This window comes from Propithecus coquereli, unplaced genomic scaffold (genome assembly GCF_000956105.1).
Source record: "Propithecus coquereli isolate 6110/MARCELLA unplaced genomic scaffold, Pcoq_1.0 Scaffold124, whole genome shotgun sequence".
NCBI classification, from domain to species: Eukaryota; Metazoa; Chordata; class Mammalia; order Primates; family Indriidae; genus Propithecus; species Propithecus coquereli.
This window is the reverse complement of record NW_012136525.1, coordinates 4,035,306-4,051,369: the sequence shown is the minus strand read 5'-3', so window position 1 is coordinate 4,051,369 and position 16,064 is coordinate 4,035,306.

Sequence of the window (16,064 nt, the reverse complement as noted above, 5' to 3'; positions counted from 1 at the left end):
GTTTGAACTGGAAATAGTGTTATGAATATATAAATTTATTGTATGTGTGGACATGTGTGTATAGGAGATTATATCTAACACATGTATATGTATGACTGTATTCTACATATACAACCCTGTAGCAATCAGTATCTCTAGTGCCCATATTGTGGTCTTGAAATAATATTTCCTATTTAAAAAAAACAAACAAAAGCAGGGCTTCTCAGGAAAATATGTGACATGGGCCTGAGACATCTCGTCACACCACGCAGGAAGAAAAGGACTCTAGAGCCAACTCCTGTTTTATTTTGCATCATTTTGTACTTTTTTGACAATAAATAATATTGAGTACCTTTTAAAATAAAAATGGCTCTGAGTTGCCAAAGTGGGGACTGGTTAAGATGCAGTAAGGAATAGAACTGCGATGAATTGAAACCCATGAAGTATTTGTAAATCTACAGTTGTATAATATTTGCAATCGCTCACCTTCAGAGGGAGGCAGGGAACCAATTTGTTATCTTGATTCAAGCATTTATCCTGCCTTTCCTATATGAGCTGTACTATTGAGTAGCAAAACATTGGATGAGGAAAAGTGTTTCCTTATACAATTAGTCCAGCTATGAGATGAAAAATGAAGTAACAGACCATGATGTCGCCAACTCCCAACGAACTGATGAATCTAGGTATTGAGCAGCAAAGGCTCCTGACACCAGAAACAGAGAGAAAGCAGACAACGATCTGATGAAAGACACGCCAGCACTGTCTTGTCCAACGGTCACACCTGAGTTTGGTCAAGACTCAGATTCTAGCTGCCAATTTGCAGGAAACACAGAGGACAAAGGAGCTTCAGCACAATCTAGACTGCAGGTCACATGCCCAGGTTCATCACCAGACAAATTGTAAGAAAAAGGGAGGGAGGGAGAAAGGGAGAGAGAAAGAAACTGTAGAGCAAAAGAAGTTTAAAAGATAAATCAAGTTTTTAAAAATGTGCAAGATTAGACTACAGCACCTAGGGATGCACACTGAGTGATAAAGCCACAAAGACACGCAAGGATATGGTTCCTATAAAATACAGAGTGGCCATTTTTCCAGGGAGAGCTGGTGCTGTAACTGGGAAGAAGTGTGTGGAGGGCCCCTCGAGTGGCTGCCAAGGTTCTCTTTCTTGATCTGGGTGGATTCACGGCTATTTCCTTTATAATAATTCACTAAGCTATGCATTTTTTGCAATGCTTTGCTTTTCTGTTTTACTTTTACAATAAAATGTGTACGTATGTAGGTGTACCTATAGCATACGGTGTGTACATATTGGTGTATTTGTATATGAGTGTATCTGTATGAACACATTTGTCATCTATCTGTCTGTTTGCCTATCATGCTTTAAATGAGACATCTCAAAAGAAAAATATCTCCAACATTAGGAAAGGGGCTATAATTGATCAAAATAAGCTTTCATATGCTGGGTAAAATGGTGGCTCCCAGCCACTACATCAATAAAATGAGAAGGAAAGCAAAGGCAGTCCAGAAACATAGGCCAAGACCCTTGACATTAATCTGTGATAATAAAAGCCATCCGTTGCATTTGGTACTCCACCCTAGAGCAGCCACTGGGGCCTGGCTCTCCCTTTGTCCCCAGCAATTAGCACAGTTTACACTTGAGCGGTCATTGTTTTGACCCGCCCTAAGTCTCGGCATCCGGACTCCATCACCCACCATCTGTGCACTGGCCAGGAGGACGTCTCAGCATCTCACCAGCAAGCGCCGGAAGTGGGTCTTGGCCACAAGCCTATACTGTGACAGGCGGCCAAGGGACAGTCTTCTGTCACTAATGGTTTCGAGGACCAGAGCGGATCAAAATCAGCTAGAGACCTAGTTGTCCGAATGCTCTCTTTCTTCTACAGCGAGAGAAGGGGAGACACAGCAGGAGAAAAGGGAGGAAGCGGAGGGAGACAGAGCAGGTAGAAAACATACCAGAGGGCAGGTGGGAGAGAGAAAATGTAAAGAGAAATAGAACTGTGGGAAAAAAGAAGAGAAAATGAGTGGGAAGGAGAAGAGAGGGAGGAGGAGAAGTTGGGAGCTGATAGCGGATGACAGAGAAACACAGGTGGTGGAAGAGAGAGAACATTCTGAAAAGGAGGGGCCATCGCAGTTAAGCTGTACTCTGCACGATGATCAAATACTTTCAGCATTAAGTAAAATACACACAGTCTTTAAGGGGGGTTGCTCCTCATCCTTATCTAAACATTTATTTGTGGAAGTGGTTTCCATAGTAATCGGAAAACAACAGAAATTCCCACCAGCCCCACAAAAGACCAGAACAACTTCGCACTATCATTTTGAGATTCTGGGGATCCAGCGGTCAGACCGAGGCAGCGGTGACGTCACTATGCTGAGAAGGCAACCCCAGACTTGGGCAGAGAAGTGCTTGGTCAGCACCTGGGCAGGCGCTGCCCAGGCCTCTCAGCACCAGTTGTGGGGAACAGCTGCTTCGGAATGAGTCCATAGCTTTTGGCCAGGTCAAGAAGAAGAGGGACCTCGAGCCTACACAACTCAGCAGGGTCCTTACCTGTCCCCAAATCTGCATGCACAGTCTTGGCTACCTGCTTTATCTTGACTGGGTTTCTAATCTTTCAGAATCTGCCAAGATGGGTCAGAAACTACACCAAAGGACCTAAGATCTTGTGTGAAAACCCATCCCCAGTGGGAGGAGATTGTGATCAGGCATGAGTCATGAAGATAAAATTGTGTTACTAATGATAAAGTGTCAAAATGTGCAAGTGAATTGTGCATTGTAGATACAAATTGAAGAGGATCCAAGATTACCCCTAAAATAATGTCCCATCTCCATACTTAGTGTTGAGCAAGACAGAACACGCTGAATGGGGAAGGTGGGGGGAGGTAAATTGCACATAACCCGTTGCCTTTCTTGTCTGGAACTGAGCCCTTGAGTGGAGTCTACCCTTGGGAAAGTATCCTCCATGTGCATGTGTCTTGCAAAGAAACTCACTAGAATGTGAACTCCATGAGAGCAGGAGTTCTGTCTATTAGACCCAATGCTAAATCCCCTGTACCTGGAACAGTGCCTGGCACAGAGTAAACACTCAGCACATATGTACTGGAAATAATGAATGAGTAAATTGCATTTCTTATGCATGGTTGTAGAGCTGCTTTTTTGGACCTTGCTCTGGAAAATCTCTAAAAATAGAACTTGTCTAAAAAGGCTTTCTTCCTTGCGTAGCTTTGCCTCAGTTTCAAGGTTTTCCAATGCTCTGCCTGTTGTGTCTGCTTTCATCTCTTTGGGTGCTTACCCAAAACCTCTCTTGACTTGTGGGTGTGGCCTGATTCCGCACCCTGAGCGCCAGCCGGGATTTGGTTCCTGACTCTGCCTTGACCCCTGGCTTCCATGTACTGGGTGGGTCTGGGACTGTACCCCCCAAATCCTCTCCCTTCTTTCCCAACCTTTGCTGTGGCTCATGAATGGGTCTCAGCACACGGTGGTTATCGGCAGGGGCCTGAGAGGAAAGGAAGGACATATTGGATGAAGACTCTCTGGTGTTTCAGAAAAAGTTAGAGAATGAGAATTTGCTAACATTTACTGGGTGGAGGAGGTACTCTGTGGCAAGCATGCCTCAATGTGTGCTGATTAATCTGATCCTTATGCAATAATGTAAAGTAGGTTTAATCATCATTTCTGTTTTTAGACAAGGAAACTGAGACATAGAGAAGTTAAATGAATTTCCCAAGTTCTCACAGCTAATAAGAGGCTGAGCCAATATTGACACTGATGGTTTGCTGCAGAGCTGAGACTCATAACCACTACACTACATCAGTGCTGGTCCTAAGAGTGATCTTTGCCTGATTAGAGTGAGTAGTTGAACAAGAGCACTCTGGGGCAGGACATAGGTAGAGTAATGAGAAAGAACAAAAAACTTGAGCTTTCTCCCGTAATTAAAAACTACCACCAGCATAACATCCATTCATTGAGTGTTTACTGTATGCCAGCTGTAGACTAGAATTTTAATCTACCTTCAGAAAAATCCCATGAGACGTAACATTGGGTGTTCAAGTTGTTCAACATTTTTTCCAAGGTCCCAGGTCTAGAACTGGAAAAGTGAGGTCTGGTTTCTGGTCTTGTCCCAGGCTTATGTTTTTAACCATCAAGTTGCAACTGCATCCCCAGCTCAAAGCCCCTGCACCCACTGCTGGGGGCATTTGTGTATCCCTCAGCCCTCACCTGCATTCCTCATGGCTGACTGTTGGATAGAAACAGAGAGCTAGTCTCTGAGCTCTGTGTTTTAGACTTTGTGCGGTGGTGGGTAAGGAATAGGATGACTTCACTTCATGTTGCAAATATGGTTGATCTCAATCTGAGAAACGTTTTCTCAGATTGACCTAAAATACACAAAAGTGAGCTGAGCTCAAAATAAACCACACATAAAATTACTGAAAGTGGAATACAGTGGAACACTATAAACTCTCATCATTTAATCGCTTTATAGTTACCAAATTGTTGCTTCTTATACACATCCCTCGAGATTTAGTGGTTTAACCAGACTTTTCTTGACATTTCTGATTTTCCCTTTAAGGAAAATCTTTCAAACTGTGTACATGTTCCATGACTTAGATTTCTGACTTCTTTCCATATATCGTGAACAAATCCAAATGTAATGTTTTCTTAAGTGTCTACTGCGTGCAGAGGTATAAACCCTAGCAAAGGTAGACAGACACACAAACAACTTATCCACAGGTGGGAAGTTTACAAAAGAGGTGTTTTGGTAGGGTTTTGGGGAAATCTACAAGGTGACAGTTGCTCTGTTCTTTATACAAGGAGGGGGAGTTTGTTGCAGAAGGAGGGCATAATTAAGGGGTCCTGTGAGGGGTAGTGGGGAGACCCCCTTGCTGAGAGTCTTGGCTCTGGCACCAATAAACATGTGAGCCATTTTCCAGGCCTTTATTTTCTCCTCTATAAAGTGAGGAGGTTACACTCCATTGCCTTCCAGGTAGGTCCCACACGACTGAATATCATCTGATTGAGATCTGAAATGACACTTCCTAAGTCAGTCCCATGACCCATTCGGCCCATTATTTTGCCTCTGAATGTGTCATCAAGGAACACTGCATAGTGATTACCAATTCATGACATGGACCACAAAGGTGAAGGATAGAAGTTTGCCCTTTCGTCTCCCTAAAAAGTTTGTCCACTGACCAAAGTCTCCATCCATCAGCAGACGGATTAAGTTGATCGCCCCTGAGTGTCCTATTCAGTTCCTGGGTTAATGGATGGTTTCTTCAGCTCATGACTGGCTTCCTTTTGGGGTTGTCTTAGCACATCCAGCTGTTAATCCTGGCCTAACAGCAGACATTTGCTTGTGGCCAAAGTAAAGACAGAGCAGAGGGCATGCAGGGGCATGATGGCAGCAGAGGGACAGAGTGACTCCCTGGGATTCCCATATATTGTCAATTTGAGGAGAGTTGTGGTTTCTTAAAGTGAAGTTCTGACTATACAACAGAACCTTCCATTTGAAATTTTTTAATGAGTTTCTGATGAGCAAGAGACACATGGAATGAGCAAGGTCCAGCAGGAACCCATGGACAGCGCAGGTACCGCAAATCAATCCACCATAGCCAGAGAGAATGAGTAGTCAGAAACTGTGCTCCCTTAGTTTCCAGGCCTGCCTAGGGTCTGATCCCTGCCCTGGCCGTTTGACCCCAGCTGGCCCCCTTCAACCTCTTCGTTCCTCTGGTGCTAGCCATCTCCATGCAAGATGCCAAGTGAGTTGCTCAAAGCCAGGGACCTGAATCTGCCAAGAGGGTGTCTTTCCTGCATTCAGGCCTCATGGGCCTTTGCCATGGACGTGTCTGTGCACTGCAAACAAACAACAGTCAGTGAAGTGAGACGGAGCAGTACCGCGGCTGCCAACGCTCAGGGCGGTGCGTCCTTGGCTTTGTGTCTGCGGCAGTATAATGGATGAATTATTAATTATGATTTATCACCAGGATAAAGGAAACTCGTAGGCGATTCTCTCCAAAGAGTACAAAAGACTGCGCCCGGGGCTCAGGCTTTTATTGGTGGCAGATGAACATTTGGAATAGAGTAATAGAGATGATGTTTGATATTTTTCACATCACCTTTCAGCCAAGCACTTAATAAGCACTAATTCATTAGTTTTCAAAACCACCTTGTGTGTAAGGAGATGTTATTTCTACTTTTTTCTCCCCACTATTTTAAAGGTGGAGAAATTTAGTCCTTAAAAGTCTATCCCATTGCCTTTAAAAGACATTCTTAAATAAAATGTTTGTTTCCTCAAGCACTGTTTAATTTAAGTACAACCTCACAACTCAAACTATTTCTTATTCTAAATAAAGAGAAATGTTCGTCATACCAGGAAATATTTAAGATACGAAGCATTTGTTTTGATTTTGATTATCAGAACAAGAATGTTTGCTGACTCTTAGGAACTCAAGTATTCCAGCAGCTTCTCGTTTATTATTTTCCTAAAAGTCCAGTTGGTTAGAAATAATTTCACCATCTTCACAGCCCCGGATGTTGTTGGTAAATACTGCCAAATTATTTCTCAGGAACTACCTTATGTATTTCCTAGAATTGAAAATTAAAGAGCGTTTGCTTGAGTACAGAAATACTCAAGTTTCAAATGCTTCGTTTTCAGGGCTCTCACGCTCTACCTGGGTCACGTTGGCAGGCACAGCGGAGAGCAAGAGGAATTAAGGAATCGGTAGCAAGGACTAGGATAAGAAGTTCGTGTTTCACTTTACAGTTGTCATCATTGTCATCATCATCACCATAATCACTATTAATTTTTTACATTAGTCTATGGCGTTATAATTCAGAAGCGTCTTCATAAACATTGAATGATTAAAGTCTGCGAGAGCCCTGCAAAGTAGGTTTCGCGTCCCTGTCAGAGACTCTGCCTCTGCCAGACGCAATGTGGAGAACAGTGACTTATCTGGAGGCTTGAGAGGGTCAATATGGGGTGCTCTTCTTTTCCCAGCCTGAAAGCTGAATAAACTAAGATTTTTTAAATATTTATTTCTGGAATAAGTTGTTTCCGTTATTATATAAAATTGTTAAGAAACATGGCTTGGAAGTGTGGCAACAGTGGGCTTCCTAACAGTAAACCCCAGTGAGGCAGTCGCCCCCAGCCAGGCACAAACAGCACTGGACAGTCACAGTTCCCTGCAGAAGGGCAGGGACTGGACAGCATGGTCAGAATGGCTCAGGACGCCAACTCCCTGCAAGCGTATTCCAGAGAAGGAGGAGACGAGCCATGTAGGTTCAAGTCCTCATCCCAAACTCACCCGCTAGAAAAGTCACTTCCTTCTCAGGGAGGAATGAATGAAAGGCTGGAGGGAGGCCAGGTGTGTTTTGCTAATGGATGGCTCTCCATAAGGAAGGACACTTCAAGAGGAGGGGACACTTGTTCCTCCAAAACACAGCACTCCCTCCATCTGGATTTTCCACTATTTTGTTTTGTTATGATGCTTGTAGACAATTTTTTGGACTTTTTTTCCCCTCCTGTGTTATTTTGGCTGTTATGTTGACCTGTAGGAGACAGGTGGTCAGCCCTGCTTAGTAGAGACTGAGGCAGGAGACTGCCCGAACAAGGAGGCCTGGCAGGGTGTTCTGGAACTTCTCCCATGCAGTGCACTGCTCTCCCCTCCTGCTAGTAACAGAGCCACCTCACCATACCTCATTTTTAGAAATAACTAGTTAGATCTCAAAACAGTTATTTGTCCCATCTCAGAGCAGTTCTCCCCCCAAGTTAGTTGTTCATGGTGCAGAAGATAAAAGCTGATTTTCGTTGTGGTCTCTCTCTCTCCAGTTAACTCTTCCCTGACACCGGGAAGCCCCACCACTGAATTACTCCTCTGCTGACAAATTTTCTTTATCTCTGCCTCAACCTTGACATTTTCATCCCCATGACCCCCCTTCTTAGGATCAACCATTCCCACTCCATCTTCCCAGGAACATGAAGCTGGAACTTTTATAGTTCAAAGAGGTAAGAGGAAATTGGGGCACCTTTCTAATATCCCGGATATCTAATATCTGGATACCCTGAAAGGCCAGGACCCACCACACTGGAACCCTAAGTCAGGTAAGCAGTGAACCAGCTGCAGAGAGATAAACAGGCTGGAAGCAGCAGGTGTTATCAATGGCGACTGGGAAAGTGTCACAAAGGCAGGGTCGACACCTGGGAAGAAGCCGGAAGCTGGACTGGTCCACAGGAAGGTCAAGGTGCACTCTGATGCCACACTGAAGCTGTCTGCTGCTTTCCCTTTGCTTTTAAGGTCCCAGTTACCTTTGGATATATCATCAATTAGAAGTAATATTAAAAGGCCAACAGGGGCAGCTAAGCCCACTTTCCAGGCAGGGAAGATTCTTTCTCTTATGTTAAAAGAAATAAATTCTGAAAGCCAAGCTTGGGTTTTTCTCATTTTGCTTCTTTGAGTTAAGCCTAATCCCATAAGGCATATTTTGATACAAATGTTAGCATTTTGGTCATGAGAAACAGCAAAACATGCATTACAAGGCGACAACAGGTAATGCTGAGATAGCCTACCTTAGGAGAGACATAAAGGCGAGGGCAATGCCACATGGCGGTAGTACTGACATGTCATCTGTCCACCAACTGCCTCTTCCTGTCTGCAGTGAAATAACTACAGAACTTGCTGCAGAAAACAATTGGAAACCTTCTGAGAGTAAACGGTTAAAAACTTTTTCAGCTTCTTGACAGAGTAAGTTTATGACTATTGACTATAATAAGAAAATATTTGGCTCATATTTTGTGAGACTTTTTTTCATTTTTCTAGTAATTCATTTTTATAGTATTTTTAAATAAAAGTATCAGTCCATGAAATATTACACATTTAAAAAAAGACTTTCTTTTACTGTAGATAAATAAAGACTCTTCTGTGGCACAGTTCCCCAAACTGTATTCTGAGGAATGGCAACATTTCATGACATACTGGAAAATATTTGGGTCAAATAACTATAAGCGCTAGCTTTCACAAAGTTAAGTGTCTTAACTGCAGAACATCTCTGAGCTGTGAACATATTTGGGGCATTATTAATCTCCAAGAGACTCTACTAAATTTTCTCAATCTAATTTCATGGGCTTTTGGGTTTTAAAGGATTGAAAAGGTCATCTAGGCAACAATATTTTGCTAAATATCTCATCTCTCTTGCTCAAAAAGCACTGCCTAGGGGATGCAAAAGGATGTCTTTAACAAGTTCTTAAAATGAGGGCTTCTTGCAACATGAGTGAAGGATTTTGTTTTTAGTGTAGAGTTTATTTCCATTTTGGATTCTGAACCATAACTGATATCATAGCCAATTGTATGGCAATCCCTGCATGTAGTCATGGTCTGCCCCATGCCAGTTTTGATGCAGCTCTTAATATGTCTTTACTGTCTCTCTTCCAGACATCAAATCACACAAGGCAGAGACTGTAGGTTGCCTACCCAAATATCCATCATTTCTTTCCTCCCATTCTCCCCAATTGTAAGCTGAGCATGAAACCTCCCATAATAAAACCTCCATTTCCCAGCTTCCTTTGCAGTTAGGTGTAGTCAGTGCAAGTTACCTCTGTTCAATGACAAGTATGTGTCACTTCTAGGAAACTTTAAAAGGTAGCCGATGTGTGCTATTGTTCCTTTCTTATTTACCCCTTAGTCCATCCTGCCCTTGAAATACCAATATAATAGCTGAAATCTAGCAACCATCTTAAGCTCAGAGAATATGGGCTCCCCTGGGTATGTTACATGCAAAGCTGGAAGGAGCCTGGCCCTGCTGTCCAGAGCTGTAATCCTAGTCCTGAAGTGTTTACCTCTGGCCTTCATTACATAGAAGAGAAATAAACTTCTATCTTGTTTAAGTCATTGGGTTATTTATTTTTGTTTTGTTTTATCTTATTTGAGTTTTCTGTCAATTGCAGCAGAACATAATTCTCCCTGATAAGTCTACCAATAAATTTCCCAGTCATTGCCAAGGGCCTCTGTATGTATGTCTTGGGGCAATCTTCAACACCCAGCCAGGCATCTTACCACTCTGCCTTAGCCTTCACTTCCTGCTTATGCAGAGCCTCCAAGTCAGCCAGAGGTAAAAACTTAGGGCCTTCTCACGTCTTTCCTGTGCATGCACATAACCCTGTGCATGCATATGACCTTCCACACATTCAAGAATATGTTAAACTTTGCAAAGCCTATTGACATCTCATTCCTCAGCCATTCCTTTTGAGCTTCCAGTTGTCTATTCTTTGTTCTAACTGTTATCTGTGACCTCAGGCAGCCACAAAGTTAAAACATTTGCCTATAATAGTTCCAACCAATGTTCTCTCTCCCCTCCCCAGGAAAAGGCTCACTTCGTGAGCTCTGATTCAGCCTTGTAAGTGGGATCTTCTAAAGAACCACCAGACAGGTAAAATAATGATAATTCTTTGGGAATGAGTCTTTGAAAAAGTTCCAGCTCTGTTCTGCCAACACCAGTGACTGGCACTCTGCACTGGACCTGTGGGCAATTATTTTTTGAGGCTACCTTTGAGTTGCAGAGTGGAACTAAAGCAAGTTAAATGCCACAGATCTTGCTGTTCTTACTGAATTTCAGCAAGTTTATTTCCAGAGTTCTGAAAAAGTTGATCTTGGCCATTTTTTCTAATTTTTTGTTTCTTTTTTTTTTTTTTTTTTGAGACAGAGTCTCACTTTGTTGCCCACAGAGAATTCAATGTTGTCGTCATAGTTCACTCACCGCAACCTCAAATTCCTGGGCTCCAGCAATCCTCCTGCCTCAGCCTCCTGAGTAGCTGGGACTACAGGTGAATGCCACCGCACCTGGCTAATTTTTCTATTTTTTGTGGGATGGGATCTCACTCTTGCTCAGGCGGCTCTGAACTCCTGATCTGAAGCTATCCTTTCACCTCAGCCTCCCAGAGTGCTGTGCCTGGCCTAATATTTGGTTGCTTGTATAGAGTGGTAAATTTTTGAAAGTTTTTACTCTGTTATTTTTGCTGGCATCATCCTTCCTTTCCGTTTTTAAAATAAGGCTAACAAAAATCAACTAATTAAATGCCCAGGACAGCCAAACTTGGATCGTTTTCAGTTTTGAAGTTCTTCTCATCCAAATTTAAATCAGCATCCTATACCCTGCGTTTATTAGAGGTCCAGTGTGGGAATAAGGGGTTGGCTGCAGTAAAGAAGGTATAGGGTGTGAAGAATACAATCGATGATGATTTAGGCTGGGGTAAAAGGATCTTCTAAATTGAGGAAAATCCAAGATTGGCTGATTCTGCACAAAGCACTTCCACCTACCTGTTACTCTATGCACCACCCTCATTCCTTCTTGAACACCACCATCACCATCATATAATATTCCTCTAGGAACCATATCAAAATTACACCAGGTGTGGGACAAGGGAGAAGGGAGTAGAGGTAATCATCATCTGTTTGATTTACTTTGTTTCTCTGTTTCCCCTCCAGTAAACCAGAGACCACACTGAGGTGAGTACTATTTTGTCTTTATATTCAATAATACGCTTCTCTGCCTGTATTAATTTCCTGAATGATCTTTTCTAGTCCTATGGTCTTGAATCCTAATCTGAAGAATGATGATTACCAAATCCATATTACCAGCCATGACCCTCCCCTGAACTCTAAACTGTGTACCCAATTATCTGCTAGCAGATTCTCTTGGATATTTAATGAGCGATAAAAACTTAACGTGTCCAAATTCAAACTCTTGGTTTCTACTGTCAAATCTGATACTCCTCCTTAGTGTTCTCCATCTGCATAATGACACCATAACCCACCCTAGTGATCTAGTGAAGGAAAAAAAAAAGTGTGGAGTCATCTTGGAATCTTCTCTTTCTTTCATACCCTTAGCATGTCCTATTAAATTCAACTTCAAAATATATACTGTATTTTTCAGGGTAAAAAATGCTAGCTACTGGGATAAACACTTTAAATCTTGGAGTTTAACGTAAGAAAAGCTTGCTCAATATGGGTTGGGAGATCCTAGTCCATCTTTTGGCACACACAGTGTCTGAGACTGCTATGGGAGCAAGGGAGAGAAATAGAGGAGATGCACCAACTTTTAATTGTCATGGTCTGGACATGATACCTATTAGTCCTATTCAGAAATAGTCACCTGGCCCCCATGTAACTGCAGAAATATTGAGAAATATAGGAGAATAAATGAAATATTTGCAACACTCTTTCAATTCAATCTCTTCTTAACACTTCCCTCGCTATCACCCTAGTCCAATCCAACCATCTTTGCCTGAAATACTACAAAAGTTTCCTAACTGACTTTCCTTCTCCTAATTATGCCCTAACATGATCCATTGCTTCTTCTATTCTTGCTACCCTCTACTTTTTGCTTTCCAACTAACAGTTAAATGGTTTTGTTAAATATGAAATGGTGTCACTGCTCTGCACCAAACTCTCCAGGACTCCATACACTCTGAGTCCTTCATACTTCTCTGATCTTCTTTTCTACCGCATCCTGTCGGGCTTGCTTTGCATCAGCTACACCAGCCTTCATGCTCTTAGTGAGCCCACCAACTTCCAACCTGATTAAAGCCCTCACACACACTGTTCCCTCTGCCTGGAGTGCCCTTTCTTCAAATTTTCACATGGTTCACTGCTTCATCCTTGCCTCTGCTTGGCTGTCACTCTCTTGGAGAAGCTGTCTTTAACCACTCTGTATAAAATAGTCAACTTATAACCCCATCTCATAACCCACTAGCCCTTTCCTCTGTGTTTTCTTTTGTGACATGTGTCTGTACCTGACATTTTATTATTCATTCATTTTCTAAGTTGCTTATTGTCTGTCTCCCTTATTTAAATGTAAGCTCAACAACTGCACAGACTTTGGCTGTCCTGTTCACTCTTGTTTTCTCAGTTTCCAGAGCAGTGTCTACAACACAGTAGGTTCTTGATAAATGTGTGTTCAATCAATGAGTGAAAAGTCTTTCCTGTGGTTCCTTGAGGTTTACTTAAAGTCCCTGAGGATATTTTGTGGGAAACACCTTTCTTATTGATCCCCATTCTATTCATCTTTGATAATCACATCAGCCAACACCAGTCACAGGAGAAGTGGGGAACTGGAATAGAACCAACTTGGATGGTGGAGCTTTAATGAAAATGTAACGGCAACCAAGAGCATCTGTTCCAGGCCTTCAGGACAGTCTTTGCAAATGAAGCTGTGAACTCCCCGACTGAGCTGTGTATCTTGGAACAGGGCCCAAGTTTGGATGGAGAGGTGAGACCTGAAAATGTAAAATCCAGTCTTCACTGGTAATGAAATATTAACTTAGTGTGGACACAGCAGAGGGACTTTTACTTCTCTGCCATGGCTGCCTCAGTGAGCTCGGCCTATAACATCCAGATGAGGGATGGAGATGGGGTATAGTCCATTTCTCGCATGTCATTCTTGCATTTCTCTAGCCACAGTGTTCCTGTGGCTTTCCTACCTCGACTTTCTTACTCTCACTCTTCTTCCCTACAGATGCATTGAAAAAGTGTGTCACTGCCAGAGTTTTCCTATTTTTCACTCTCTATCGACAACAAGAAATTATTATTTCATTCTCTCTCTTAGACTGTGGGCTGCTTTGCCCCGGCATGAAGTTTTGGTAACATGGAGTATGTAAGCTTGTAGTTCACACAGAGTACACAAAATACAGTTTCTCTGGGACACACATCTGCTCTTTATTGGTGTACCCAAGATCTATTCCAAGTCAGAACTGGGTTAAGGGAGAAAAGATCCAATCATTGTGCACATTCACATAAAAGGTTTTGAGAAATCCTACTCTAAAGAAACCTATTGAACTTTGTTTAATCTGATATCTCATAAACCTGAGTGATCACTTGTAACTATTTTATTTTTGCCTAACAGAGTGTTTACTCAACCTGGGCCATACTGCCTGCTTGCTTGTGTCTGAAAATCAGTAGGAGCATTTTGGTCACAATGTCTGGAGGCTCTAGAGGCATTCAGAAGATGGGAACCAGGGATGCTAAACATCATCTGACATAAGGACCAGTTCTTCCACATAATGAAAAATTATTCCACCCAAAATGCCAATAATGCCCCTGTTAGGTGCACACTAATTCACACTCTAAGAATTCTGATCTATGCCAACTCCTTCATTGTACAGGTGGAGAAACAGGCCCAGACAGAGGAAGTGACACGTGTAGGTCCCACCGCTGTGTCCATGGCCCAAGTCAGGACTGGAACCAGCTGTCCTTTTCCCCTATTCTGTGCTCGCCCTTCAGCACCATGACGTCTCTATTATGCTTATGACAGCACACTTGAGAAAAGAACAAAAACTAAGTTATTCAAGAGCATTAAAGAGAAACCTCCTTAGAGCCTCTAGAGTACCCAAATGCTTGTGGAAATATTGACTGTTGAATGAATGAAAAAATGAAGCAACGCAGGAGGAAAAACTCAGAACTAGCTTTTACTTGGCAATTACTATACTATATGCCAGGCCCTTTGCACATACTGGCTCTTTTATTCCCCAAAACAATCATATAGCATAAACATTACTAACTCTATTTTTCAGATGAAGAAACTGAGCCTTGGAGAACTTAGATATGATTCCCAAGGTCACAGAGCTCATAGAAAGTAATGGAACTGAGATTCAGCCTGGGTTTTGTCTGACTTCAAAGCCTGAGAACTTTCCTTCAGGTCACACTGCCTCCCAGCCACCAGCCTGGGTGCTTGCTCTCAGAAATGGGGAGCACAGTCAAGAAGGAAAGGGGAAAGGAGGACTTTTTTAAAAATAAAACTATTTCTGTATTAGTTACATTCCTACTGTTAAAAAGTAACAGAAATCAATTCAAGTATGATTAAGCAAAGATGAGTATTTTTGGAAGGATTCTGGAGCTCGTGAAACCTAAGTTGAACAATCCAGCTGTACAAGGGCACGAGGCCACAGAGGTGTGTGGACACAGACCCCAGGGCCGTGCTGTTGAGGCTGACTTGCCCCTAATCCCCAATCCCCATCTCTGGAGTCGACTCTAGAGAGAATAGCTCTGATGCAGCTTCAATCAGATATTCATCCCTGCTCCAACCAGTTGTGGCTGTGGGGCTAACATCACACGGCAGGAGCACAGCTGCCCTTAGGCTGTTTCATGAACACAGTGAGTATCCTCAGTAGCTTTCCACGATCAGTCCTTAATCACATCATGAGGCAGCTGAAGTCTGTTTTGTATCCTTCATATCTGTATCCCCCTCACAAGAGGGAAGTTTATAGCAATAAATGCTTACATCAAAAAATTAAAAGTATTTCAAATGTACAACCTAACAATGTACCTCAAGGAACTAGAAAATAAAAAATTAGTAGAAGGAAAGATCAGAGTAGAAATTATCAAAATAGAGACTGTAAAAATACAAAAGATCAATAAAACAAAAAGTTGGCTTTTTGAAAAGCTAAACAAAATCGACAAACCATTATCTGGACTATAAAAAAAGAGAGAAGACTCAAATAACTAAAATCAGAAACAAAAAAGGAGACATTACAACTGATACCATAAAAATACAAAGGATCATTAGAGACTACTATGAACAGCCACACAATAACACTGAAAAACCTAGAGGAAACATAAATTCCTGGATACATACAATCTACCAACATTGCAACAGGAAGAAATAGAAAACCTGAACAGACCAATAATGAGCAATGACATTGAAGCTGTAAAGAAAAGTCTCTCAAAAAAGAAAAGCTCAGGACTGGATGGCTTTGCTGCTGAATTTTACCAAACATTTAAAGAACTGATACCAATTCCTCTCAAACTATTCCAGAAAATTAGAAGAGAGGAAATTCTTCCAAACTTAATTAATGAGGCCAGCATTACCCTGATATCAAAACCAGACAAGGACACAACAAACAAAGAAAACTACAGGCCAATATCCCTGATGAACATAGACGTAAAAATCCTCAACAAAATACTAGCAAATTGAATCCGACAGCATATCAAACAGATTCTACACCACAATCAAATGGCATTTATCCCAGGGATGCAAGGATGGTTCAATATATGCAAATCAATAAATGTGATACATCACATCAACAGAA